The 27,444-nt window shown below is 36.8% G+C and overlaps 20 non-coding genes across 20 annotated transcripts; 19 read left to right on the top strand and 1 right to left on the bottom strand.

Moving 5' to 3' along the window:
* Positions 1–950: 950 nt before the first annotated feature.
* Positions 951–1,024, top strand: TRNAN-GUU (transfer RNA asparagine (anticodon GUU)). The gene has a single exon. It is a non-coding gene; the product is annotated as a tRNA-Asn (tRNA).
* Positions 1,025–2,117: 1,093 nt separating this feature from the next.
* TRNAN-GUU (transfer RNA asparagine (anticodon GUU)) lies at positions 2,118–2,191 on the top strand. Its single transcript has one exon. It is a non-coding gene; the product is annotated as a tRNA-Asn (tRNA).
* Positions 2,192–3,263: 1,072 nt separating this feature from the next.
* TRNAN-GUU (transfer RNA asparagine (anticodon GUU)) lies at positions 3,264–3,337 on the top strand. The gene has a single exon. It is a non-coding gene; the product is annotated as a tRNA-Asn (tRNA).
* Positions 3,338–4,430: 1,093 nt separating this feature from the next.
* Positions 4,431–4,504, top strand: TRNAD-GUC (transfer RNA aspartic acid (anticodon GUC)). The gene has a single exon. It is a non-coding gene; the product is annotated as a tRNA-Asp (tRNA).
* Positions 4,505–5,576: 1,072 nt separating this feature from the next.
* Positions 5,577–5,650, top strand: TRNAN-GUU (transfer RNA asparagine (anticodon GUU)). The gene has a single exon. It is a non-coding gene; the product is annotated as a tRNA-Asn (tRNA).
* A 2,260-nt stretch (positions 5,651–7,910) lies between these two features.
* Positions 7,911–7,984, top strand: TRNAN-GUU (transfer RNA asparagine (anticodon GUU)). The gene has a single exon. It is a non-coding gene; the product is annotated as a tRNA-Asn (tRNA).
* Positions 7,985–9,077: 1,093 nt separating this feature from the next.
* On the top strand, positions 9,078–9,151 carry TRNAN-GUU (transfer RNA asparagine (anticodon GUU)). The gene has a single exon. It is a non-coding gene; the product is annotated as a tRNA-Asn (tRNA).
* Positions 9,152–10,222: 1,071 nt separating this feature from the next.
* TRNAN-GUU (transfer RNA asparagine (anticodon GUU)) lies at positions 10,223–10,296 on the top strand. The gene has a single exon. It is a non-coding gene; the product is annotated as a tRNA-Asn (tRNA).
* Positions 10,297–11,389: 1,093 nt separating this feature from the next.
* On the top strand, positions 11,390–11,463 carry TRNAN-GUU (transfer RNA asparagine (anticodon GUU)). The gene has a single exon. It is a non-coding gene; the product is annotated as a tRNA-Asn (tRNA).
* Positions 11,464–12,556: 1,093 nt separating this feature from the next.
* TRNAN-GUU (transfer RNA asparagine (anticodon GUU)) lies at positions 12,557–12,630 on the top strand. The gene has a single exon. It is a non-coding gene; the product is annotated as a tRNA-Asn (tRNA).
* A 1,088-nt stretch (positions 12,631–13,718) lies between these two features.
* Positions 13,719–13,792, top strand: TRNAN-GUU (transfer RNA asparagine (anticodon GUU)). The gene has a single exon. It is a non-coding gene; the product is annotated as a tRNA-Asn (tRNA).
* A 1,093-nt stretch (positions 13,793–14,885) lies between these two features.
* TRNAN-GUU (transfer RNA asparagine (anticodon GUU)) lies at positions 14,886–14,959 on the top strand. Its single transcript has one exon. It is a non-coding gene; the product is annotated as a tRNA-Asn (tRNA).
* A 1,093-nt stretch (positions 14,960–16,052) lies between these two features.
* Positions 16,053–16,126, top strand: TRNAN-GUU (transfer RNA asparagine (anticodon GUU)). Its single transcript has one exon. It is a non-coding gene; the product is annotated as a tRNA-Asn (tRNA).
* Positions 16,127–18,386: 2,260 nt separating this feature from the next.
* TRNAN-GUU (transfer RNA asparagine (anticodon GUU)) lies at positions 18,387–18,460 on the top strand. The gene has a single exon. It is a non-coding gene; the product is annotated as a tRNA-Asn (tRNA).
* Positions 18,461–20,720: 2,260 nt separating this feature from the next.
* TRNAN-GUU (transfer RNA asparagine (anticodon GUU)) lies at positions 20,721–20,794 on the top strand. Its single transcript has one exon. It is a non-coding gene; the product is annotated as a tRNA-Asn (tRNA).
* A 1,072-nt stretch (positions 20,795–21,866) lies between these two features.
* On the top strand, positions 21,867–21,940 carry TRNAN-GUU (transfer RNA asparagine (anticodon GUU)). The gene has a single exon. It is a non-coding gene; the product is annotated as a tRNA-Asn (tRNA).
* A 2,260-nt stretch (positions 21,941–24,200) lies between these two features.
* Positions 24,201–24,274, top strand: TRNAN-GUU (transfer RNA asparagine (anticodon GUU)). The gene has a single exon. It is a non-coding gene; the product is annotated as a tRNA-Asn (tRNA).
* A 1,072-nt stretch (positions 24,275–25,346) lies between these two features.
* Positions 25,347–25,420, top strand: TRNAN-GUU (transfer RNA asparagine (anticodon GUU)). Its single transcript has one exon. It is a non-coding gene; the product is annotated as a tRNA-Asn (tRNA).
* An 835-nt stretch (positions 25,421–26,255) lies between these two features.
* Positions 26,256–26,327, bottom strand: TRNAT-CGU (transfer RNA threonine (anticodon CGU)). Its single transcript has one exon. It is a non-coding gene; the product is annotated as a tRNA-Thr (tRNA).
* A 186-nt stretch (positions 26,328–26,513) lies between these two features.
* TRNAN-GUU (transfer RNA asparagine (anticodon GUU)) lies at positions 26,514–26,587 on the top strand. Its single transcript has one exon. It is a non-coding gene; the product is annotated as a tRNA-Asn (tRNA).
* Positions 26,588–27,444: the final 857 nt, after the last annotated feature.

The raw sequence follows: 27,444 nt of genomic DNA, 5'->3' as shown, positions 1-27,444 counted from the left end.
TCATTTTATAAAAAACAGGAAGCACAATTTAGCATGGGGTTGCAGAGAAAAAAAATTGAGTGATTAATCAGCTCTCCATTTTATGGCTTTATTTTTATGCTAACACATTTGCTCTCTGAAAAGTGTCCACAAAGCCAAGTCTCTGATTAACACCTTTGTAGGAATGGTTTTTCACCTATTACTGATTAAAACTTGCTTCATTGGAAAGGCAGCAAGATGCATCCTCATTACAATGTCCACTGAAATAATACAGGTTGACACCAGGAAACATAAACCTCACTGCATCCTTGCTGCTTTCTCACGTGGGAATCTGTTTAATGTGAAAACCAGGTGATATCTAATCAGCACACAGGTAAGAAGTTAAGAAAATCTTTCTTTAAGGGTGAAGATGTTTCTCACAAAATCGTTGCCCCAATGCATCATTGAAATTCAAGATGGAAAGATGATTTTGAAATATCAATTGTACATTTTGCATTGCTCTTCTGGTGACAATGTAGCTTGTTTTTGTCAATTACCATTTCAGTAATAGGGTAAAGAAAATTAAGTGGATTTCTGAAAGAAAACAATGCTGTCAATATACTATTAAAACAAATTAAAATGTTAAAAGTTATTGTACTTTAAGTAAAAATAAAAGAGTCAAAATATCAATTCCAGTTTTGGAAGAATTTAATTAACAAAAAAATAAGTGCACATAGCAGAGGATGGTTTCGATCCACCGACCTCTGGGTTATGGGCCCAGCACGCTTCCGCTGCGCCACTCTGCTGCTCATGTAAGTGTCAGAGATCCTGAAGTACTCACTCATCATGTGAAAGTACCAATGTGTTTCTTCGTTGGTCAATGGAAGAAAAATCTTGCAAAACTCTCCAGATTATTGCCTTTTTAACCTTTTTCTAGGAAACTTTCTAGATGAATGCTTTTTAGCCTTTGTCAGTACAGGCTTTTGCAAGCTGTCTCTGTGGCGCAATCGGTTAGCGCATTCGGCTGTTAACCGAAAGGTTGGTGGTTCAATCCCACCCGGGGACGTAATTGACCTTGTGATCAAATTTTGGTGATCTTTAAGTAGACAAGTCAAAATTTCAAACCACCTCTTATAGTGTAGGGTACCTGGCCTTCTCTGATGCAATCAGAGTCAGATTTGATTAAGTCATTTTATAAAAAACAGGAAGCACAATTTAGCATGGGGTTGCAGAGAAAAAAAATTATGCAGGCAGAGAAATCCAATTGAGTGATTTATCAGCTCTCCATTTTATGGCTTTATTTTTATGCTAACACATTTGCTCTCTGAAAAGTGTCCACAAAGCCAAGTCTCTGATTAACACCTTTGTAGGAATGGTTTTTCACCTATTACTGATTAAAACTTGCTTCATTGGAAAGGCAGCAAGATGCATCCTCATTACAATGTCCACTGAAATAATACAGGTTGACACCAGGAAACATAAACCTCACTGCATCCTTGCTGCTTTCTCAAGTGGGAATCTGTTTAATGTGAAAACCAGGTGATATCTAATCAGCACACAGGTAAGAAGTTAAGAAAATCTTTCTTTAAGGGTGAAGATGTTTCTCACAAAATCGTTGCCCCAATGCATCATTGAAATTCAAGATGGAAAGATGATTTTGAAATATCAATTGTACATTTTGCATTGCTCTTCTGGTGACAATGTAGCTTGTTTTTGTCAATTACCATTTCAGTAATAGGGTAAAGAAAATTAAGTGGATTTCTGAAAGAAAACAATGCTGTCAATATACTATTAAAACAAATTAAAATGTTAAAAGTTATTGTACTTTAAGTAAAAATAAAAGAGTCAAAATATCAATTCCAGTTTTGGAAGAATTTAATTAACAAAAAAATAAGTGCACATATCAGAGGATGGTTTCGATCCACCGACCTCTGGGTTATGGGCCCAGCACGCTTCCGCTGCGCCACTCTGCTGCTCATGTAAGTGTCAGAGATCCTGAAGTACTCACTCATCATGTGAAAGTACCAATGTGTTTCTTCGTTGGTCAATGAAAGAAAAATCTTGCAAAACTCTCCAGATTATTGCCTTTTTAACCTTTTTCTAGGAAACTTTCTAGATGAATGCTTTTTAGCCTTTGTCAGTACATGCTTTTGCAAGCTGTCTCTGTGGCGCAATCGGTTAGCGCATTCGGCTGTTAACCGAAAGGTTGGTGGTTCAATCCCACCCGGGGACGTAATTGACCTTGTGATCAAATTTTGGTGATCTTTAAGTAGACAAGTCAAAATTTCAAACCACCTCTTATAGTGTAGGGTACCTGGCCTTCTCTGATGCAATCAGAGTCAGATTTGATTAAGTCATTTTATAAAAAACAGGAAGCACAATTTAGCATGGGGTTGCAGAGAAAAAAAATTGAGTGATTAATCAGCTCTCCATTTTATGGCTTTATTTTTATGCTAACACATTTGCTCTCTGAAAAGTGTCCACAAAGCCAAGTCTCTGATTAACACCTTTGTAGGAATGGTTTTTCACCTATTACTGATTAAAACTTGCTTCATTGGAAAGGCAGCAAGATGCATCCTCATTACAATGTCCACTGAAATAATACAGGTTGACACCAGGAAACATAAACCTCACTGCATCCTTGCTGCTTTCTCAAGTGGGAATCTGTTTAATGTGAAAACCAGGTGATATCTAATCAGCACACAGGTAAGAAGTTAAGAAAATCTTTCTTTAAGGGTGAAGATGTTTCTCACAAAATCGTTGCCCCAATGCATCATTGAAATTCAAGATGGAAAGATGATTTTGAAATATCAATTGTACATTTTGCATTGCTCTTCTGGTGACAATGTAGCTTGTTTTTGTCAATTACCATTTCAGTAATAGGGTAAAGAAAATTAAGTGGATTTCTAAAAGAAAACAATGCTGTCAATATACTATTAAAACAAATTAAAATGTTAAAAGTTATTGTACTTTAAGTAAAAATAAAAGAGTCAAAATATCAATTCCAGTTTTGGAAGAATTTAATTAACAAAAAAAATAAGTGCACATAGCAGAGGATGGTTTCGATCCACCGACCTCTGGGTTATGGGCCCAGCACGCTTCCGCTGCGCCACTCTGCTGCTCATGTAAGTGTCAGAGATCCTGAAGTACTCACTCATCATGTGAAAGTACCAATGTGTTTCTTCGTTGGTCAATGGAAGAAAAATCTTGCAAAACTCTCCAGATTATTGCCTTTTTAACCTTTTTCTAGGAAACTTTCTAGATGAATGCTTTTTAGCCTTTGTCAGTACATGCTTTTGCAAGCTGTCTCTGTGGCGCAATCGGTTAGCGCATTCGGCTGTTAACCGAAAGGTTGGTGGTTCAATCCCACCCAGGGACGTAATTGACCTTGTGATCAAATTTTGGTGATCTTTAAGTAGACAAGTCAAAATTTCAAACCACCTCTTATAGTGTAGGGTACCTGGCCTTCTCTGATGCAATCAGAGTCTGATTTGATTAAGTCATTTTATAAAAAACAGGAAGCACAATTTAGCATGGGGTTGCAGAGAAAAAAAATTATGCAGGCAGAGAAATCCAATTGAGTGATTAATCAGCTCTCCATTTTATGGCTTTATTTTTATGCTAACACATTTGCTCTCTGAAAAGTGTCCACAAAGCCAAGTCTCTGATTAACACCTTTGTAGGAATGGTTTTTCACCTATTACTGATTAAAACTTGCTTCATTGGAAAGGCAGCAAGATGCATCCTCATTACAATGTCCACTGAAATAATACAGGTTGACACCAGGAAACATAAACCTCACTGCATCCTTGCTGCTTTCTCAAGTGGGAATCTGTTTAATGTGAAAACCAGGTGATATCTAATCAGCACACAGGTAAGAAGTTAAGAAAATCTTTCTTTAAGGGTGAAGATGTTTCTCACAAAATCGTTGCCCCAATGCATCATTGAAATTCAAGATGGAAAGATGATTTTGAAATATCAATTGTACATTTTGCATTGCTCTTCTGGTGACAATGTAGCTTGTTTTTGTCAATTACCATTTCAGTAATAGGGTAAAGAAAATTAAGTGGATTTCTGAAAGAAAACAATGCTGTCAATATACTATTAAAACAAATTAAAATGTTAAAAGTTATTGTACTTTAAGTAAAAATAAAAGAGTCAAAATATAAATTCCAGTTTTGGAAGAATTTAATTAACAAAAAAATAAGTGCACATATCAGAGGATGGTTTCGATCCACCGACCTCTGGGTTATGGGCCCAGCACGCTTCCGCTGCGCCACTCTGCTGCTCATGTAAGTGTCAGAGATCCTGAAGTACTCACTCATCATGTGAAAGTACCAATGTGTTTCTTCGTTGGTCAATGAAAGAAAAATCTTGCAAAACTCTCCAGATTATTGCCTTTTTAACCTTTTTCTAGGAAACTTTCTAGATGAATGCTTTTTAGCCTTTGTCAGTACATGCTTTTGCAAGCTGTCTCTGTGGCGCAATCGGTTAGCGCATTCGGCTGTCAACCGAAAGGTTGGTGGTTCAATCCCACCCGGGGACGTAATTGACCTTGTGATCAAATTTTGGTGATCTTTAAGTAGACAAGTCAAAATTTCAAACCACCTCTTATAGTGTAGGGTACCTGGCCTTCTCTGATGCAATCAGAGTCAGATTTGATTAAGTCATTTTATAAAAAACAGGAAGCACAATTTAGCATGGGGTTGCAGAGAAAAAAAATTGAGTGATTAATCAGCTCTCAATTTTATGGCTTTATTTTTATGCTAACACATTTGCTCTCTGAAAAGTGTCCACAAAGCAAAGTCTCTGATTAACACCTTTGTAGGAATGGTTTTTCACCTATTACTGATTAAAACTTGCTTCATTGGAAAGGCAGCAAGATGCATCCTCATTACAATGTCCACTGAAATAATACAGGTTGACACCAGGAAACATAAACCTCACTGCATCCTTGCTGCTTTCTCAAGTGGGAATCTGTTTAATGTGAAAACAAGGTGATATCTAATCAGCACACAGGTAAGAAGTTAAGAAAATCTTTCTTTAAGGGTGAAGATGTTTCTCACAAAATCGTTGCCCCAATGCATCATTGAAATTCAAGATGGAAAGATGATTTTGAAATATCAATTGTACATTTTGCATTGCTCTTCTGGTGACAATGTAGCTTGTTTTTGTCAATTACCATTTCAGTAATAGGGTAAAGAAAATTAAGTGGATTTCTGAAAGAAAACAATGCTGTCAATATACTATTAAAACAAATTAAAATGTTATAAGTTATTGTACTTTAAGTAAAAATAAAAGAGTCAAAATATCAATTCCAGTTTTGGAAGAATTTAATTAACAAAAAAAATAAGTGCACATAGCAGAGGATGGTTTCGATCCACCAACCTCTGGGTTATGGGCCCAGCACGCTTCCGCTGCGCCACTCTGCTGCTCATGTAAGTGTCAGAGATCCAGAAGTACTCACTCATCATGTGAAAGTACCAATGTGTTTCTTCGTTGGTCAATGGAAGAAAAATCTTGCAAAACTCTCCAGATTATTGCCTTTTTAACCTTTTTCTAGGAAACTTTCTAGATGAATGCTTTTTAGCCTTTATCAGTACATGCTTTTGCAAGCTGTCTCTGTGGCGCAATCGGTTAGCGCATTCGGCTGTTAACCAAAAGGTTGGTGGTTCAATCCCACCCGGGGACGTAATTGACCTTGTGATCAAATTTTGGTGATCTTTAAGTAGACAAGTCAAAATTTCAAACCACCTCTTATAGTGTAGGGTACCTGGCCTTCTCTGATGCAATCAGAGTCAGATTTGATTAAGTCATTTTATAAAAAACAGGAAGCACAATTTAGCATGGGGTTGCAGAGAAAAAAAATTATGCAGGCAGAGAAATCCAATTGAGTGATTAATCAGCTCTCCATTTTATGGCTTTATTTTTATGCTAACACATTTGCTCTCTGAAAAGTGTCCACAAAGCCAAGTCTCTGATTAACACCTTTGTAGGAATGGTTTTTCACCTATTACTGATTAAAACTTGCTTCATTGGAAAGGCAGCAAGATGCATCCTCATTACAATGTCCACTGAAATAATACAGGTTGACACCAGGAAACATAAACCTCACTGCATCCTTGCTGCTTTCTCAAGTGGGAATCTGTTTAATGTGAAAACCAGGTGATATCTAATCAGCACACAGGTAAGAAGTTAAGAAAATCTTTCTTTAAGGGTGAAGATGTTTCTCACAAAATCGTTGCCCCAATGCATCATTGAAATTCAAGATGGAAAGATGATTTTGAAATATCAATTGTACATTTTGCATTGCTCTTCTGGTGACAATGTAGCTTGCTTTTGTCAATTACCATTTCAGTAATAGGGTAAAGAAAATTAAGTGGATTTCTGAAAGAAAACAATGCTGTCAATATACTATTAAAACAAATTAAAATGTTAAAAGTTATTGTACTTTAAGTAAAAATAAAAGAGTCAAAATATCAATTCCAGTTTTGGAAGAATTTAATTAACAAAAAAATAAGTGCACATAGCAGAGGATGGTTTCGATCCACCGACCTCTGGGTTATGGGCCCAGCACGCTTCCGCTGCGCCACTCTGCTGCTCATGTAAGTGTCAGAGATCCTGAAGTACTCACTCATCATGTGAAAGTACCAATGTGTTTCTTCGTTGGTCAATGGAAGAAAAATCTTGCAAAACTCTCCAGATTATTGCCTTTTTAACCTTTTTCTAGGAAACTTTCTAGATGAATGCTTTTTAGCCTTTGTCAGTACATGCTTTTGCAAGCTGTCTCTGTGGCGCAATCGGTTAGCCCATTCGGCTGTTAACCGAAAGGTTGGTGGTTCAATCCCACCCGGGGACGTAATTGACCTTGTGATCAAATTTTGGTGATCTTTAAGTAGACAAGTCAAAATTTCAAACCACCTCTTATAGTGTAGGGTACCTGGCCTTCTCTGATGCAATCAGAGTCAGATTTGATTAAGTCATTTTATAAAAAACAGGAAGCACAATTTAGCATGGGGTTGCAGAGAAAAAAAATTATGCAGGCAGAGAAATCCAATTGAGTGATTAATCAGCTCTCCATTTTATGGCTTTATTTTTATGCTAACACATTTGCTCTCTGAAAAGTGTCCACAAAGCCAAGTCTCTGATTAACACCTTTGTAGGAATGGTTTTTCACCTATTACTGATTAAAACTTGCTTCATTGGAAAGGCAGCAAGATGCATCCTCATTACAATGTCCACTGAAATAATACAGGTTGACACCAGGAAACATAAACCTCACTGCATCCTTGCTGCTTTCTCAAGTGGGAATCTGTTTAATGTGAAAACCAGGTGATATCTAATCAGCACACAGGTAAGAAGTTAAGAAAATCTTTCTTTAAGGGTGAAGATGTTTCTCACAAAATCGTTGCCCCAATGCATCATTGAAATTCAAGATGGAAAGATGATTTTGAAATATCAATTGTACATTTTGCATTGCTCTTCTGGTGACAATGTAGCTTGTTTTTGTCAATTACCATTTCAGTAATAGGGTAAAGAAAATTAAGTGGATTTCTGAAAGAAAACAATGCTGTCAATATACTATTAAAACAAATTAAAATGTTAAAAGTTATTGTACTTTAAGTAAAAATAAAAGAGTCAAAATATCAATTCCAGTTTTGGAAGAATTTAATTAACAAAAAAATAAGTGCACATATCAGAGGATGGTTTCGATCCACCGACCTCTGGGTTATGGGCCCAGCACGCTTCCGCTGCGCCACTCTGCTGCTCATGTAAGTGTCAGAGATCCTGAAGTACTCACTCATCATGTGAAAGTACCAATGTGTTTCTTCGTTGGTCAATGGAAGAAAAATCTTGCAAAACTCTCCAGATTATTGCCTTTTTAACCTTTTTCTAGGAAACTTTCTAGATGAATGCTTTTTAGCCTTTGTCAGTACATGCTTTTGCAAGCTGTCTTTGTGGCGCAATCGGTTAGCGCATTCGGCTGTTAACCGAGAGGTTGGTGGTTCAATCCCACCCGGGGACGTAATTGACCTTGTGATCAAATTTTGGTGATCTTTAAGTAGACAAGTCAAAATTTCAAACCACCTCTTATAGTGTAGGGTACCTGGCCTTCTCTGATGCAATCAGAGTCAGATTTGATTAAGTCATTTTATAAAAAACAGGAAGCACAATTTAGCATGGGGTTGCAGAGAAAAAAAATTATGCAGGCAGAGAAATCCAATTGAGTGATTAATCAGCTCTCCATTTTATGGCTTTATTTTTATGCTAACACATTTGCTCTCTGAAAAGTGTCCACAAAGCCAAGTCTCTGATTAACACCTTTGTAGGAATGGTTTTTCACCTATTACTGATTAAAACTTGCTTCATTGGAAAGGCAGCAAGATGCATCCTCATTACAATGTCCACTGAAATAATACAGGTTGACACCAGGAAACATAAACCTCACTGCATCCTTGCTGCTTTCTCAAGTGGGAATCTGTTTAATGTGAAAACCAGGTGATATCTAATCAGCACACAGGTAAGAAGTTAAGAAAATCTTTCTTTAAGGGTGAAGATGTTTCTCACAAAATCGTTGCCCCAATGCATCATTGAAATTCAAGATGGAAAGATGATTTTGAAATATCAATTGTACATTTTGCATTGCTCTTCTGGTGACAATGTAGCTTGTTTTTGTCAATTACCATTTCAGTAATAGGGTAAAGAAAATTAAGTGGATTTCTGAAAGAAAACAATGCTGTCAATATACTATTAAAACAAATTAAAATGTTAAAAGTTATTGTACTTTAAGTAAAAATAAAAGAGTCAAAATATCAATTCCAGTTTTGGAAGAATTTAATTAACAAAAAAATAAGTGCACATAGCAGAGGATGGTTTCGATCCACCGACCTCTGGGTTATGGGCCCAGCACGCTTCCGCTGCGCCACTCTGCTGCTCATGTAAGTGTCAGAGATCCTGAAGTACTCACTCATCATGTGAAAGTACCAATGTGTTTCTTCGTTGGTCAATGGAAGAAAAATCTTGCAAAACTCTCCAGATTATTGCCTTTTTAACCTTTTTCTAGGAAACTTTCTAGATGAATGCTTTTTAGCCTTTGTCAGTACATGCTTTTGCAAGCTGTCTCTGTGGCGCAATCGGTTAGCGCATTCGGCTGTTAACCGAAAGGTTGGTGGTTCAATCCCACCCGGGGACGTAATTGACCTTGTGATCAAATTTTGGTGATCTTTAAGTAGACAAGTCAAAATTTCAAACCACCTCTTATAGTGTAGGGTACCTGGCCTTCTCTGATGCAATCAGAGTCAGATTTGATTAAGTCATTTTATAAAAAACAGGAAGCACAATTTAGCATGGGGTTGCAGAGAAAAAAAATTGAGTGATTAATCAGCTCTCCATTTTATGGCTTTATTTTTATGCTAACACATTTGCTCTCTGAAAAGTGTCCACAAAGCCAAGTCTCTGATTAACACCTTTGTAGGAATGGTTTTTCACCTATTACTGATTAAAACTTGCTTCATTGGAAAGGCAGCAAGATGCATCCTCATTACAATGTCCACTGAAATAATACAGGTTGACACCAGGAAACATAAACCTCACTGCATCCTTGCTGCTTTCTCAAGTGGGAATCTGTTTAATGTGAAAACCAGGTGATATCTAATCAGCACACAGGTAAGAAGTTAAGAAAATCTTTCTTTAAGGGTGAAGATGTTTCTCACAAAATCGTTGCCCCAATGCATCATTGAAATTCAAGATGGAAAGATGATTTTGAAATATCAATTGTACATTTTGCATTGCTCTTCTGGTGACAATGTAGCTTGTTTTTGTCAATTACCATTTCAGTAATAGGGTAAAGAAAATTAAGTGGATTTCTGAAAGAAAACAATGCTGTCAATATACTATTAAAACAAATTAAAATGTTAAAAGTTATTGTACTTTAAGTAAAAATAAAAGAGTCAAAATATCAATTCCAGTTTTGGAAGAATTTAATTAACAAAAAAATAAGTGCACATTGCAGAGGATGGTTTCGATCCACCGACCTCTGGGTTATGGGCCCAGCACGCTTCCGCTGCGCCACTCTGCTGCTCATGTAAGTGTCAGAGATCCTGAAGTACTCACTCATCATGTGAAAGTACCAATGTGTTTCTTCGTTGGTCAATGGAAGAAAAATCTTGCAAAACTCTCCAGATTATTGCCTTTTTAACCTTTTTCTAGGAAACTTTCTAGATGAATGCTTTTTAGCCTCTGTCAGTACATGCTTTTGCAAGCTGTCTCTGTGGCGCAATCGGTTAGCGCATTCGGCTGTTAACCGAAAGGTTGGTGGTTCAATCCCACCCGGGGACGTAATTGACCTTGTGATCAAATTTTGGTGATCTTTAAGTAGACAAGTCAAAATTTCAAACCACCTCTTATAGTGTAGGGTACCTGGCCTTCTCTGATGCAATCAGAGTCAGATTTGATTAAGTCATTTTATAAAAAACAGGAAGCACAATTTAGCATGGGGTTGCAGAGAAAAAAAATTATGCAGGCAGAGAAATCAAATTGAGTGATTAATCAGCTCTCCATTTTATGGCTTTATTTTTATGCTAACACATTTGCTCTCTGAAAAGTGTCCACAAAGCCAAGTCTCTGATTAACACCTTTGTAGGAATGGTTTTTCACCTATTACTGATTAAAACTTGCTTCATTGGAAAGGCAGCAAGATGCATCCTCATTACAATGTCCACTGAAATAATACAGGTTGACACCAGGAAACATAAACCTCACTGCATCCTTGCTGCTTTCTCAAGTGGGAATCTGTTTAATGTGAAAACCAGGTGATATCTAATCAGCACAAAGGTAAGAAGTTAAGAAAATCTTTCTTTAAGGGTGAAGATGTTTCTCACAAAATCGTTGCCCCAATGCATCATTGAAATTCAAGATGGAAAGATGATTTTGAAATATCAATTGTACATTTTGCATTGCTCTTCTGGTGACAATGTAGCTTGTTTTTATCAATTACCATTTCAGTAATAGGGTAAAGAAAATTAAGTGGATTTCTGAAAGAAAACAATGCTGTCAATATACTATTAAAACAAATTAAAATGTTAAAAGTTATTGTACTTTAAGTAAAAATAAAAGAGTCAAAATATCAATTCCAGTTTTGGAAGAATTTAATTAACAAAAAAATAAGTGCACATAGCAAAGGATGATTTCGATCCACCGACCTCTGGGTTATGGGCCCAGCACGCTTCCGCTGCGCCACTCTGCTGCTCATGTAAGTGTCAGAGATCCTGAAGTACTCACTCATCATGTGAAAGTACCAATGTGTTTCTTCGTTGGTCAATGGAAGAAAAATCTTGCAAAACTCTCCAGATTATTGCCTTTTTAACCTTTTTCTAGGAAACTTTCTAGATGAATGCTTTTTAGCCTTTGTCAGTACAGGCTTTTGCAAGCTGTCTCTGTGGCGCAATCGGTTAGCGCATTCGGCTGTTAACCGAAAGGTTGGTGGTTCAATCCCACCCGGGGACGTAATTGACCTTGTGATCAAATTTTGGTGATCTTTAAGTAGACAAGTCAAAATTTCAAACCACCTCTTATAGTGTAGGGTACCTGGCCTTCTCTCATGCAATCAGAGTCAGATTTGATTAAGTCATTTTATAAAAAACAGGAAGCACAATTTAGCATGGGGTTGCAGAGAAAAAAAATTATGCAGGCAGAGAAATCCAATTGAGTGATTAATCAGCTCTCCATTTTATGGCTTTATTTTTATGCTAACACATTTGCTCTCTGAAAAGTGTCCACAAAGCCAAGTCTCTGATTAACACCTTTGTAGGAATGGTTTTTCACCTATTACTGATTAAAACTTGCTTCATTGGAAAGGCAGCAAGATGCATCCTCATTACAATGTCCACTGAAATAATACAGGTTGACACCAGGAAACATAAACCTCACTGCATCCTTGCTGCTTTCTCAAGTGGGAATCTGTTTAATGTGAAAACCAGGTGATATCTAATCAGCACACAGGTAAGAAGTTAAGAAAATCTTTCTTTAAGGGTGAAGATGTTTCTCACAAAATCGTTGCCCCAATGCATCATTGAAATTCAAGATGGAAAGATGATTTTGAAATATCAATTGTACATTTTGCATTGCTCTTCTGGTGACAATGTAGCTTGTTTTTGTCAATTACCATTTCAGTAATAGGGTAAAGAAAATTAAGTGGATTTCTGAAAGAAAACAATGCTGTCAATATACTATTAAAACAAATTAAAATGTTAAAAGTTATTGTACTTTAAGTAAAAATAAAAGAGTCAAAATATCAATTCTAGTTTTGGAAGAATTTAATTAACAAAAAAATAAGTGCACATAGCAGAGGATGGTTTCGATCCACCGACCTCTGGGTTATGGGCCCAGCACGCTTCCGCTGCGCCACTCTGCTGCTCATGTAAGTGTCAGAGATCCTGAAGTACTCACTCATCATGTGAAAGTACCAATGTGTTTCTTCGTTGGTCAATGGAAGAAAAATCTTGCAAAACTCTCCAGATTATTGCCTTTTTAACCTTTTTCTAGGAAACTTTCTAGATGAATGCTTTTTAGCCTTTGTCAGTACATGCTTTTGCAAGCTGTCTCTGTGGCGCAATCGGTTAGCGCATTCGGCTGTTAACCGAAAGGTTGGTGGTTCAATCCCACCCGGGGACGTAATTGACCTTGTGATCAAATGTTGGTGATCTTTAAGTAGACAAGTCAAAATTTCAAACCACCTCTTATAGTGTAGGGTACCTGGCCTTCTCTGATGCAATCAGATTTGATTAAGTCATTTTATAAAAAAACAGGAAGCACAATTTAGCATGGGGTTGCAGAGAAAAAAAATTATGCAGGCAGAGAAATCCAATTGAGTGATTAATCAGCTCTCCATTTTATGGCTTTATTTTTATGCTAACACATTTGCTCTCTGAAAAGTGTCCACAAAGCCAAGTCTCTGATTAACACCTTTGTAGGAATGGTTTTTCACCTATTACTGATTAAAACTTGCTTCATTGGAAAGGCAGCAAGATGCATCCTCATTACAATGTCCACTGAAATAATACAGGTTGACACCAGGAAACATAAACCTCACTGCATCCTTGCTGCTTTCTCAAGTGGGAATCTGTTTAATGTGAAAACCAGGTGATATCTAATCAGCACACAGGTAAGAAGTTAAGAAAATCTTTCTTTAAGGGTGAAGATGTTTCTCACAAAATCGTTGCCCCAATGCATCATTGAAATTCAAGATGGAAAGATGATTTTGAAATATCAATTGTACATTTTGCATTGCTCTTCTGGTGACAATGTAGCTTGTTTTTGTCAATTACCATTTCAGTAATAGGGTAAAGAAAATTAAGTGGATTTCTGAAAGAAAACAATGCTGTCAATATACTATTAAAACAAATTAAAATGTTAAAAGTTATTGTACTTTAAGTAAAAATAAAAGAGTCAAAATATCAATTCCAGTTTTGGAAGAATTTAATTAACAAAAAAATAAGTGCACATAGCATTTGATGGTTTCGATCCACCAAACTCTGGGTTATGGGCCCAGTACGCTTCCGCTGCGCCACTCTGCTGCTCATGTAAGTGTCAGAGATCCTGAAGTACTCACTCATCATGTGAAAGTACCAATGTGTTTCTTCGTTGGTCAATGGAAGAAAAATCTTGCAAAACTCTCCAGATTATTGCCTTTTTAACCTTTTTCTAGGAAACTTTCTAGATGAATGCTTTTTAGCCTTTGTCAGTACATGCGTTTGCAAGCTGTCTCTGTGGCGCAATCGGTTAGCGCATTCGGCTGTTAACCGAAAGGTTGGTGGTTCAATCCCACCCGGGGACGTAATTGACCTTGTGATCAAATTTTGGTGATCTTTAAGTAGACAAGTCAAAATTTCAAACCACCTCTTATAGTGTAGGGTACCTGGCCTTCTCTGATGCAATCAGAGTCAGATTTGATTAAGTCATTTTATAAAAAACAGGAAGCACAATTTAGCATGGGGTTGCAGAGAAAAAAAATTATGCAGGCAGAGAAATCCAATTGAGTGATTAATCAGCTCTCCATTTTATGGCTTTATTTTTATGCTAACACATTTGCTCTCTGAAAAGTGTCCACAAAGCCAAGTCTCTGATTAACACCTTTGTAGGAATGGTTTTTCACCTATTACTGATTAAAACTTGCTTCATTGGAAAGGCAGCAAGATGCATCCTCATTACAATGTCCACAGAAATAATACAGGTTGACACCAGGAAACATAAACCTCACTGCATCCTTGCTGCTTTCTCAAGTGGGAATCTGTTTAATGTGAAAACCAGGTGATATCTAATCAGCACACAGGTAAGGAGTTAAGAAAATCTTTCTTTAAGGGTGAAGATGTTTCTCACAAAATCGTTGCCCCAATGCATCATTGAAATTCAAGATGGAAAGATGATTTTGAAATATCAATTGTACATTTTGCATTGCTCTTCTGGTGACAATGTAGCTTGTTTTTGTCAATTACCATTTCAGTAATAGGGTAAAGAAAATTAAGTGGATTTCTGAAAGAAAACAATGCTGTCAATATACTATTAAAACAAATTAAAATGTTAAAAGTTATTGTACTTTAAGTAAAAATAAAAGAGTCAAAATATCAATTCCAGTTTTGGAAGAATTTAATTAACAAAAAAATAAGTGCACATAGCAGAGGATGGTTTCGATCCACCGACCTCTGGGTTATGGGCCCAGCACGCTTCCGCTGCGCCACTCTGCTGCTCATGTGAATGTCAGAGATCCTGAAGTACTCACTCATCATGTGAAAGTACCAATGTGTTTCTTTGTTGGTCAATGGAAGAAAAATCTTGCAAAACTCTCCAGATTATTGCCTTTTTAACCTTTTTCTAGGAAACTTTCTAGATGAATGCTTTTTAGCCTTTGTCAGTACATGCTTTTGCAAGCTGTCTCTGTGGCGCAATCGGTTAGCGCATTCGGCTGTTAACCGAAAGGTTGGTGGTTCAATCCCTCCCGGGGACGTAATTGACCTTGTGATCAAATTTTGGTGATCTTTAAGTAGACAAGTCAAAATTTCAAACCACCTCTTATAGTGTAGGGTACCTGGCCTTCTCTGATGCAATCAGAGTCAGATTTGAATAAGTCATTTTATAAAAAACAGGAAGCACAATTTAGCATGGGGTTGCAGAGAAAAAAAATTATGCAGGCAGAGAAATCCAATTGAGTGATTAATCAGCTCTCCATTTTATGGCTTTATTTTTATGCTAACACATTTGCTCTCTGAAAAGTGTCCATAAAGCCAAGTCTCTGATTAACACCTTTGTAGGAATGGTTTTTCACCTATTACTGATTAAAACTTGCTTCATTGGAAAGGCAGCAAGATGCATCCTCATTACAATGTCCACTGAAATAATACAGGTTGACACCAGGAAACATAAACCTCACTGCATCCTTGCTGCTTTCTCAAGTGGGCATCTGTTTAATGTGAAAACCAGGTGATATCTAATCAGCACACAGGTAAGAAGTTAAGAAAATCTTTCTTTAAGGGTGAAGATGTTTCTCACAAAATCGTTGCCCCAATGCATCATTGAAATTCAAGATGGAAAGATGATTTTGAAATATCAATTGTACATTTTGCATTGCTCTTCTGGTGACAATGTAGCTTGTTTTTGTCAATTACCATTTCAGTAATAGGGTAAAGAAAATTAAGTGGATTTCTGAAAGAAAACAATGCTGTCAATATACTATTAAAACAAATTAAAATGTTAAAAGTTATTGTACTTTAAGTAAAAATAAAAGAGTCAAAATATCAATTCCAGTTTTGGAAGAATTTAATTAACAAAAAAATAAGTGCACATAGCAGAGGATGGTTTCGATCCACCAACTTCTGGGTTATGGGCCCAGCATGCTTCCGCTGCGCCACTCTGCTGCTCATGTAAGTGTCAGAGATCCTGAAGTACTCACTCATCATGTGAAAGTACCAATGTGTTTCTTCGTTGGTCAATGGAAGAAAAATCTTGCAAAACTCTCCAGATTATTGCCTTTTTAACCTTTTTCTAGGAAACTTTCTAGATGAATGCTTTTTAGCCTTTGTCAGTACATGCTTTTGCAAGCTGTCTCTGTGGCGCAATCGGTTAGCACATTCGGCTGTTAACCGAAAGGTTGGTGGTTCAATCCCACCCGGGGACGTAATTGACCTTGTGATCAAATTTTGGTGATCTTTAAGTAGACAAGTCAAAATTTCAAACCACCTCTTATAGTGTAGGGTACCTGGCCTTCTCTGATGCAATCAGAGTCAGATTTGATTAAGTCATTTTATAAAAAACAGGAAGCACAATTTAGCATGGGGTTGCAGAGAAAAAAAATTATGCAGGCAGAGAAATCCAATTGAGTGATTAATCAGCTCTCCATTTTATGGCTTTATTTTTATGCTAACACATTTGCTCTCTGAAAAGTGTCCACAAAGCCAAGTCTCTGATTAACACCTTTGTAGGAATGGTTTTTCACCTATTACTGATTAAAACTTGCTTAATTGGAAAGGCAGCAAGAAGCATCCTCATTACAATGTCCACTGAAATAATACAGGTTGACACCAGGAAACATAAACCTCACTGCATCCTTGCTGCTTTCTCAAGTGGGAATCTGTTTAATGTGAAAACCAGGTGATATCTAATCAGCACACAGGTTAGAAGTTAAGAAAATCTTTCTTTAAGGGTGAAGATGTTTCTCACAAAATCGTTGCCCCAATGCATCATTGAAATTCAAGATGGAAAGATGATTTTGAAATATCAATTGTACATTTTGCATTGCTCTTCTGGTGACAATGTAGCTTGTTTTTGTCAATTACCATTTCAGTAATAGGGTAAAGAAAATTAAGTGGATTTCTGAAAGAAAACAATGCTGTAAATATACTATTAAAACAAATTAAAATGTTAAAAGTTATTGTACTTTAAGTAAAAATAAAAGAGTCAAAATATCAATTCCAGTTTTGGAAGAATTTTATTAACAAAAAAATAAGTGCACATAGCAGAGGATGGTTTCGATCCACCGACCTCTGGGTTATGGGCCCAGCACGCTTCCGCTGCGCCACTCTGCTGCTCATGTAAGCGTCAGAGATCCTGAAGTACTCACTCATCATGTGAAAGTACCAATGTGTTTCTTCGTTGGTCAATGGAAGAAAAATCTTGCAAAACTCTCCAGATTATTGCCTTTTTAACCTTTTTCTAGGAAACTTTCTAGATGAATGCTTTTTAGCCTTTGTCAGTACATGCTTTTGCAAGCTGTCTCTGTGGCGCAATCGGTTAGTGCATTCAGCTGTTAACCGAAAGGTTGGTGGTTCAATCCCACCCGGGGACGTAATTGACCTTGTGATCAAATTTTGGTGATCTTTAAGTAGACAAGTCAAAATTTCAAACCACCTCTTATAGTGTAGGGTACCTGGCCTTCTCTGATGCAATCAGAGTCAGATTTGATTAAGTCATTTTATAAAAAACAGGAAGCACAATTTAGCATGGGGTTGCAGAGAAAAAAAATTATGCAGGCAGAGAAATCCAATTGAGTGATTAATCAGCTCTCCATTTTATGGCTTTATTTTTATGCTAACACATTTGCTCTCTGAAAAGTGTCCACAAAGCCAAGTCTCTGATTAACACCTTTGTAGGAATGGTTTTTCACCTATTACTGATTAAAACTTGCTTCATTGGAAAGGCAGCAAGATGCATCCTCATTACAATGTCCACTGAAATAATACAGGTTGACACCAGGAAACATAAACCTCACTGCATCCTTGCTGCTTTCTCAAGTGGGAATCTGTTTAATGTGAAAACCAGGTGATATCTAATCAGCACACAGGTAAGACGTTAAGAAAATCTTTCTTTAAGGGTGAAGATGTTTCTCACAAAATCGTTGCCCCAATGCATCATTGAAATTCAAGATGGAAAGATGATTTTGAAATATCAATTGTACATTTTGCATTGCTCTTCTGGTGACAATGTAGCTTGTTTTTGTCAATTACCATTTCAGTAATAGGGTAAAGAAAATTAAGTGGATTTCTGAAAGAAAACAATGCTGTCAATATACTATTAAAACAAATTAAAATGTTAAAAGTTATTGTACTTTAAGTAAAAATAAAAGAGTCAAAATATCAATTCCAGTTTTGGAAGAATTTAATTAACAAAAAAATAAGTGCACATAGCAGAGGATGGTTTCAATCCACCGACCTCTGGGTTATGGGCCCAGCACGCTTCCGCTGCGCCACTCTGCTGCTCATGTAAGTGTCAGAGATCCTGAAGTACTCACTCATCATGTGAAAGTACCAATGTGTTTCTTCGTTAGTCAATGGAAGAAAAATCTTGCAAAACTCTCCAGATTATTGCCTTTTTAACCTTTTTCTAGGAAACTTTCTAGATGAATGCTTTTTAGCCTTTGTCAGTACATGCTTTTGCAAGCTGTCTCTGTGGCGCAATCGGTTAGCGCATTCGGCTGTTAACCGAAAGGTTGGTGGTTCAATCCCACCCGGGGACGTAATTGACCTTATGATCAAATTTTGGTGATCTTTAAGTAGACAAGTCAAAATTTCAAACCACCTCTTATAGTGTAGGGTACCTGGCCTTCTCTGATGCAATCAGAGTCAGATTTGATTAAGTCATTTTATAAAAAACAGGAAGCACAATTTAGCATGGGGTTGCAGAGAAAAAAAATTATGCAGGCAGAGAAATCCAATTGAGTGATTAATCAGCTCTCCATTTTATGGCTTTATTTTTATGCTAACACATTTGCTCTCTGAAAAGTGTCCACAAAGCCAAGTCTCTGATTAACACCTTTGTAGGAATGGTTTTTCACCTATTACTGATTAAAACTTGCTTCATTGGAAAGGCAGCAAGATGCATCCTCATTACAATGTCCACTGAAATAATACAGGTTGACACCAGGAAACATAAACCTCACTGCATCCTTGCTGCTTTCTCAAGTGGGAATCTGTTTAATGTGAAAACCAGGTGATATCTAATCAGCACACAGGTAAGGAGTTAAGAAAATCTTTCTTTAAGGGTGAAGATGTTTCTCACAAAATCGTTGCCCCAATGCATCATTGAAATTCAAGCTGGAAAGATGATTTTGAAATATCAATTGTACATTTTGCATTGCTCTTCTGGTGACAATGTAGCTTGTTTTTGTCAATTACCATTTCAGTAATAGGGTAAAGAAAATTAAGTGGATTTCTGAAAGAAAACAATGCTGTCAATATACTATTAAAACAAATTAAAATGTTAAAAGTTATTGTACTTTAAGTAAAAATAAAAGAGTCAAAATATCAATTCCAGTTTTGGAAGAATTTAATTAACAAAAAAATAAGTGCACATAGCAGAGGATGGTTTCGATCCACCGACCTCTGGGTTATGGGCCCAGCACGCTTCCGCTGCGCCACTCTGCTGCTCATGTAAGTATCAGAGATCCTGAAGTACTCACTCATCATGTGAAAGTACCAATGTGTTTCTTCGTTGGTCAATGGAAGAAAAATCTTGCAAAACTCTCCAGATTATTGCCTTTTTAACCTTTTTCTAGGAATCTTTCTAGATGAATGCTTTTTAGCCTTTGTCAGTACATGCTTTTGCAAGCTGTCTCTGTGGCGCAATCGGTTAGCCCATTCGGCTGTTAACCGAAAGGTTGGTGGTTCAATCCCACCCGGGGACGTAATTGACCTTGTGATCAAATTTTGGTGATCTTTAAGTAGACAAGTCAAAATTTCAAACCACCTCTTATAGTGTAGGGTACCTGGCCTTCTCTGATGCAATCAGAGTCAGATTTGATTAAGTCATTTTATAAAAAACAGGAAGCACAATTTAGCATGGGGTTGCAGAGAAAAAAAATTATGCAGGCACAGAAATCCAATTGAGTGATTAATCAGCTCTCCATTTTATGGCTTTATTTTTATGCTAACACATTTGCTCTCTGAAAAGTGTCCACAAAGCCAAGTCTCTGATTAACACCTTTGTAGGAATGGTTTTTCACCTATTACTGATTAAAACTTGCTTCATTGGAAAGGCAGCAAGATGCATCCTCATTACAATGTCCACTGAAATAATACAGGTTGACACCAGGAAACATAAACCTCACTGCATCCTTGCTGCTTTCTCAAGTGGGAATCTGTTTAATGTGAAAACCAGGTGATATCTAATCAGCACACAGGTAAGAAGTTAAGAAAATCTTTCTTTAAGGGTGAAGATGTTTCTCACAAAATCGTTGCCCCAATGCATCATTGAAATTCAAGATGGAAAGATGATTTTGAAATATCAATTGTACATTTTGCATTGCTCTTCTGGTGACAATGTAGCTTGTTTTTGTCAATTACCATTTCAGTAATAGGGTAAAGAAAATTAAGTGGATTTCTGAAAGAAAACAATGCTGTCAATATACTATTAAAACAAATTAAAATGTTAAAAGTTATTGTACTTTAAGTAAAAATAAAAGAGTCAAAATATCAATTCCAGTTTTGGAAGAATTTAATTAACAAAAAAATAAGTGCACATATCAGAGGATGGTTTCGATCCACCGACCTCTGGGTTATGGGCCCAGCACGCTTCCGCTGCGCCACTCTGCTGCTCATGTAAGTGTCAGAGATCCTGAAGTACTCACTCATCATGTGAAAGTACCAATGTGTTTCTTCGTTGGTCAATGAAAGAAAAATCTTGCAAAACTCTCCAGATTATTGCCTTTTTAACCTTTTTCTAGGAAACTTTCTAGATGAATGCTTTTTAGCCTTTGTCAGTACATGCTTTTGCAAGCTGTCTCTGTGGCGCAATCGGTTAGCGCATTCGGCTGTTAACCGAAAGGTTGGTGGTTCAATCCCACCCGGGGACGTAATTGACCTTGTGATCAAATTTTGGTGATCTTTAAGTAGACAAGTCAAAATTTCAAACCACCTCTTATAGTGTAGGGTACCTGGCCTTCTCTGATGCAATCAGAGTCAGATTTGATTAAGTCATTTTATAAAAAACAGGAAGCACAATTTAGCATGGGGTTGCACAGAAAAAAAATTGAGTGATTAATCAGCTCTCCATTTTATGGCTTTATTTTTATGCTAACACATTTGCTCTCTGAAAAGTGTCCACAAAGCCAAGTCTCTGATTAACACCTTTGTAGGAATGGTTTTTCACCTATTACTGATTAAAACTTGCTTCATTGGAAAGGCAGCAAGATGCATCCTCATTACAATGTCCACTGAAATAATACAGGTTGACACCAGGAAACATAAACCTCACTGCATCCTTGCTGCTTTCTCAAGTGGGAATCTGTTTAATGTGAAAACCAGGTGATATCTAATCAGCACACAGGTAAGAAGTTAAGAAAATCTTTCTTTAAGGGTGAAGATGTTTCTCACAAAATCGTTGCCCCAATGCATCATTGAAATTCAAGATGGAAAGATGATTTTGAAATATCAATTGTACATTTTGCATTGCTCTTCTGGTGACAATGTAGCTTGTTTTTGTCAATTACCATTTCAGTAATAGGGTAAAGAAAATTAAGTGGATTTCTAAAAGAAAACAATGCTGTCAATATACTATTAAAACAAATTAAAATGTTAAAAGTTATTGTACTTTAAGTAAAAATAAAAGAGTCAAAATATCAATTCCAGTTTTGGAAGAATTTAATTAACAAAAAAAATAAGTGCACATAGCAGAGGATGGTTTCGATCCACCGACCTCTGGGTTATGGGCCCAGCACGCTTCCGCTGCGCCACTCTGCTGCTCATGTAAGTGTCAGAGATCCTGAAGTACTCACTCATCATGTGAAAGTACCAATGTGTTTCTTCGTTGGTCAATGGAAGAAAAATCTTGCAAAACTCTCCAGATTATTGCCTTTTTAACCTTTTTCTAGGAAACTTTCTAGATGAATGCTTTTTAGCCTTTGTCAGTACATGCTTTTGCAAGCTGTCTCTGTGGCGCAATCGGTTAGCGCATTCGGCTGTTAACCGAAAGGTTGGTGGTTCAATCCCACCCGGGGACGTAATTGACCTTGTGATCAAATTTTGGTGATCTTTAAGTAGACAAGTCAAAATTTCAAACCACCTCTTATAGTGTAGGGTACCTGGCCTTCTCTGATGCAATCAGAGTCAGATTTGATTAAGTCATTTTATAAAAAACAGGAAGCACAATTTAGCATGGGGTTGCAGAGAAAAAAAATTATGCAGGCAGAGAAATCCAATTGAGTGATTAATCAGCTCTCCATTTTATGGCTTTATTTTTATGCTAACACATTTGCTCTCTGAAAAGTGTCCACAAAGCCAAGTCTCTGATTAACACCTTTGTAGGAATGGTTTTTCACCTATTACTGATTAAAACTTGCTTCATTGGAAAGGCAGCAAGATGCATCCTCATTACAATGTCCACTGAAATAATACAGGTTGACACCAGGAAACATAAACCTCACTGCATCCTTGCTGCTTTCTCACGTGGGAATCTGTTTAATGTGAAAACCAGGTGATATCTAATCAGCACACAGGTAAGAAGTTAAGAAAATCTTTCTTTAAGGGTGAAGATGTTTCTCACAAAATCGTTGCCCCAATGCATCATTGAAATTCAAGATGGAAAGATGATTTTGAAATATCAATTGTACATTTTGCATTGCTCTTCTGGTGACAATGTAGCTTGTTTTTGTCAATTACCATTTCAGTAATAGGGTAAAGAAAATTAAGTGGATTTCTGAAAGAAAACAATGCTGTCAATATACTATTAAAACAAATTAAAATGTTAAAAGTTATTGTACTTTAAGTAAAAATAAAGGAGTCAAAATATCAATTCCAGTTTTGGAAGAATTTAATTAACAAAAAAATAAGTGCACATAGCAGAGGATGGTTTCGATCCACCGACCTCTGGGTTATGGGCCCAGCACGCTTCCGCTGCGCCACTCTGCTGCTCAAGTAAGTGTCAGAGATCCTGAAGTACTCACTCATCATGTGAAAGTACCAATGTGTTTCTTCGTTGGTCAATGGAAGAAAAATCTTGCAAAACTCTCCAGATTATTGCCGTTTTAACCTTTTTCTAGGAAACTTTCTAGATGAATGCTTTTTAGCCTTTGTCAGTACAGGCTTTTGCAAGCTGTGTCTGTGGCGCAATCGGTTAGCGCATTCGGCTGTTAACCGAAAGGTTGGTGGTTCAATCCCACCCGGGGACGTAATTGACCTTGTGATCAAATTTTGGTGATCTTTAAGTAGACAAGTCAAAATTTCAAACCACCTCTTATAGTGTAGGGTACCTGGCCTTCTCTGATGCAATCAGAGTCAGATTTGATTAAGTCATTTTATAAAAAACAGGAAGCACAATTTAGCATGGGGTTGCAGAGAAAAAAAATTATGCAGGCAGAGAAATCCAATTGAGTGATTAATCAGCTCTCCATTTTATGGCTTTATTTTTATGCTAACACATTTGCTCTCTGAAAAGTGTCCACAAAGCCAAGTCTCTGATTAACACCTTTGTAGGAATGGTTTTTCACCTATTACTGATTAAAACTTGCTTCATTGGAAAGGCAGCAAGATGCATCCTCATTACAATGTCCACTGAAATAATACAGGTTGACACCAGGAAACATAAACCTCACTGCATCCTTGCTGCTTTCTCAAGTGGGAATCTGTTTAATGTGAAAACCAGGTGATATCTAATCAGCACACAGGTAAGAAGTTAAGAAAATCTTTCTTTAAGGGTGAAGATGTTTCTCACAAAATCGTTGCCCCAATGCATCATTGAAATTCAAGATGGAAAGATGATTTTGAAATATCAATTGTACATTTTGCATTGCTCTTCTGGTGACAATGTAGCTTGTTTTTGTCAATTACCATTTCAGTAATAGGGTAAAGAAAATTAAGTGGATTTCTGAAAGAAAACAATGCTGTCAATATACTATTAAAACAAATTAAAATGTTAAAAGTTATTGTACTTTAAGTAAAAATAAAAGAGTCAAAATATCAATTCCAGTTTTGGAAGAATTTAATTAACAAAAAAATAAGTGCACATATCAGAGGATGGTTTCGATCCACCGACCTCTGGGTTATGGGCCCAGCACGCTTCCGCTGCGCCACTCTGCTGCTCATGTAAGTGTCAGAGATCCTGAAGTACTCACTCATCATGTGAAAGTACCAATGTGTTTCTTCGTTGGTCAATGAAAGAAAAATCTTGCAAAACTCTCCAGATTATTGCCTTTTTAACCTTTTTCTAGGAAACTTTCTAGATGAATGCTTTTTAGCCTTTGTCAGTACATGCTTTTGCAAGCTGTCTCTGTGGCGCAATCGGTTAGCGCATTCGGCTGTTAACCGAAAGGTTGGTGGTTCAATCCCACCCGGGGACGTAATTGACCTTGTGATCAAATTTTGGTGATCTTTAAGTAGACAAGTCAAAATTTCAAACCACCTCTTATAGTGTAGGGTACCTGGCCTTCTCTGATGCAATCAGAGTCAGATTTGATTAAGTCATTTTATAAAAAACAGGAAGCACAATTTAGCATGGGGTTGCACAGAAAAAAAATTGAGTGATTAATCAGCTCTCCATTTTATGGCTTTATTTTTATGCTAACACATTTGCTCTCTGAAAAGTGTCCACAAAGCCAAGTCTCTGATTAACACCTTTGTAGGAATGGTTTTTCACCTATTACTGATTAAAACTTGCTTCATTGGAAAGGCAGCAAGATGCATCCTCATTACAATGTCCACTGAAATAATACAGGTTGACACCAGGAAACATAAACCTCACTGCATCCTTGCTGCTTTCTCAAGTGGGAATCTGTTTAATGTGAAAACCAGGTGATATCTAATCAGCACACAGGTAAGAAGTTAAGAAAATCTTTCTTTAAGGGTGAAGATGTTTCTCACAAAATCGTTGCCCCAATGCATCATTGAAATTCAAGATGGAAAGATGATTTTGAAATATCAATTGTACATTTTGCATTGCTCTTCTGGTGACAATGTAGCTTGTTTTTGTCAATTACCATTTCAGTAATAGGGTAAAGAAAATTAAGTGGATTTCTAAAAGAAAACAATGCTGTCAATATACTATTAAAACAAATTAAAATGTTAAAAGTTATTGTACTTTAAGTAAAAATAAAAGAGTCAAAATATCAATTCCAGTTTTGGAAGAATTTAATTAACAAAAAAAATAAGTGCACATAGCAGAGGATGGTTTCGATCCACCGACCTCTGGGTTATGGGCCCAGCACGCTTCCGCTGCGCCACTCTGCTGCTCATGTAAGTGTCAGAGATCCTGAAGTACTCACTCATCATGTGAAAGTACCAATGTGTTTCTTCGTTGGTCAATGGAAGAAAAATCTTGCAAAACTCTCCAGATTATTGCCTTTTTAACCTTTTTCTAGGAAACTTTCTAGATGAATGCTTTTTAGCCTTTGTCAGTACATGCTTTTGCAAGCTGTCTCTGTGGCGCAATCGGTTAGCGCATTCGGCTGTTAACCGAAAGGTTGGTGGTTCAATCCCACCCGGGGACGTAATTGACCTTGTGATCAAATTTTGGTGATCTTTAAGTAGACAAGTCAAAATTTCAAACCACCTCTTATAGTGTAGGGTACCTGGCCTTCTCTGATGCAATCAGAGTCAGATTTGATTAAGTCATTTTATAAAAAACAGGAAGCACAATTTAGCATGGGGTTGCAGAGAAAAAAAATTATGCAGGCAGAGAAATCCAATTGAGTGATTAATCAGCTCTCCATTTTATGGCTTTATTTTTATGCTAACACATTTGCTCTCTGAAAAGTGTCCACAAAGCCAAGTCTCTGATTAACACCTTTGTAGGAATGGTTTTTCACCTATTACTGATTAAAACTTGCTTCATTGGAAAGGCAGCAAGATGCATCCTCATTACAATGTCCACTGAAATAATACAGGTTGACACCAGGAAACATAAACCTCACTGCATCCTTGCTGCTTTCTCACGTGGGAATCTGTTTAATGTGAAAACCAGGTGATATCTAATCAGCACACAGGTAAGAAGTTAAGAAAATCTTTCTTTAAGGGTGAAGATGTTTCTCACAAAATCGTTGCCCCAATGCATCATTGAAATTCAAGATGGAAAGATGATTTTGAAATATCAATTGTACATTTTGCATTGCTCTTCTGGTGACAATGTAGCTTGTTTTTGTCAATTACCATTTCAGTAATAGGGTAAAGAAAATTAAGTGGATTTCTGAAAGAAAACAATGCTGTCAATATACTATTAAAACAAATTAAAATGTTAAAAGTTATTGTACTTTAAGTAAAAATAAAAGAGTCAAAATATCAATTCCAGTTTTGGAAGAATTTAATTAACAAAAAAATAAGTACACATAGCAGAGGATGGTTTCGATCCACCGACCTCTGGGTTACGGGCCCAGCACGCTTCCGCTGCGCCACTCTGCTGCTCATGTAAGTGTCAGAGATCCTGAAGTACTCACTCATCATGTGAAAGTACCAATGTGTTTCTTCGTTGGTCAATGGAAGAAAAATCTTGCAAAACTCTCCAGATTATTGCCTTTTTAACCTTTTTCTAGGAAACTTTCTAGATGAATGCTTTTTAGCCTTTGTCAGTACATGCTTTTGCAAGCTGTCTCTGTGGCGCAATCGGTTAGCGCATTCGGCTGTTAACCGAAAGGTTGGTGGTTCAATCCCACCCAGGGACGTAATTGACCTTGTGATCAAATTTTGGTGATCTTTAAGTAGACAAGTCAAAATTTCAAACCACCTCTTATAGTGTAGGGTACCTGGCCTTCTCTGATGCAATCAGAGTCTGATTTGATTAAGTCATTTTATAAAAAACAGGAAGCACAATTTAGCATGGGGTTGCAGAGAAAAAAAATTATGCAGGCAGAGAAATCCAATTGAGTGATTAATCAGCTCTCCATTTTATGGCTTTATTTTTATGCTAACACATTTGCTCTCTGAAAAGTGTCCACAAAGCCAAGTCTCTGATTAACACCTTTGTAGGAATGGTTTTTCACCTATTACTGATTAAAACTTGCTTCATTGGAAAGGCAGCAAGATGCATCCTCATTACAATGTCCACTGAAATAATACAGGTTGACACCAGGAAACATAAACCTCACTGCATCCTTGCTGCTTTCTCAAGTGGGAATCTGTTTAATGTGAAAACCAGGTGATATCTAATCAGCACACAGGTAAGAAGTTAAGAAAATCTTTCTTTAAGGGTGAAGATGTTTCTCACAAAATCGTTGCCCCAATGCATCATTGAAATTCAAGATGGAAAGATGATTTTGAAATATCAATTGTACATTTTGCATTGCTCTTCTGGTGACAATGTAGCTTGTTTTTGTCAATTACCATTTCAGTAATAGGGTAAAGAAAATTAAGTGGATTTCTGAAAGAAAACAATGCTGTCAATATACTATTAAAACAAATTAAAATGTTAAAAGTTATTGTACTTTAAGTAAAAAAAAAAGAGTCAAAATATCAATTCCAGTTTTGGAAGAATTTAATTAACAAAAAAATAAGTGCACATATCAGAGGATGGTTTCGATCC

Source organism: Pseudophryne corroboree, chromosome 4 (assembly GCF_028390025.1).
Source record: "Pseudophryne corroboree isolate aPseCor3 chromosome 4, aPseCor3.hap2, whole genome shotgun sequence".
Classification (NCBI taxonomy): domain Eukaryota; kingdom Metazoa; phylum Chordata; class Amphibia; order Anura; family Myobatrachidae; genus Pseudophryne; species Pseudophryne corroboree.
The sequence above is the reverse complement of the archived record's forward strand: the minus strand, read 5'-3'. Positions and strand labels throughout refer to the sequence as shown.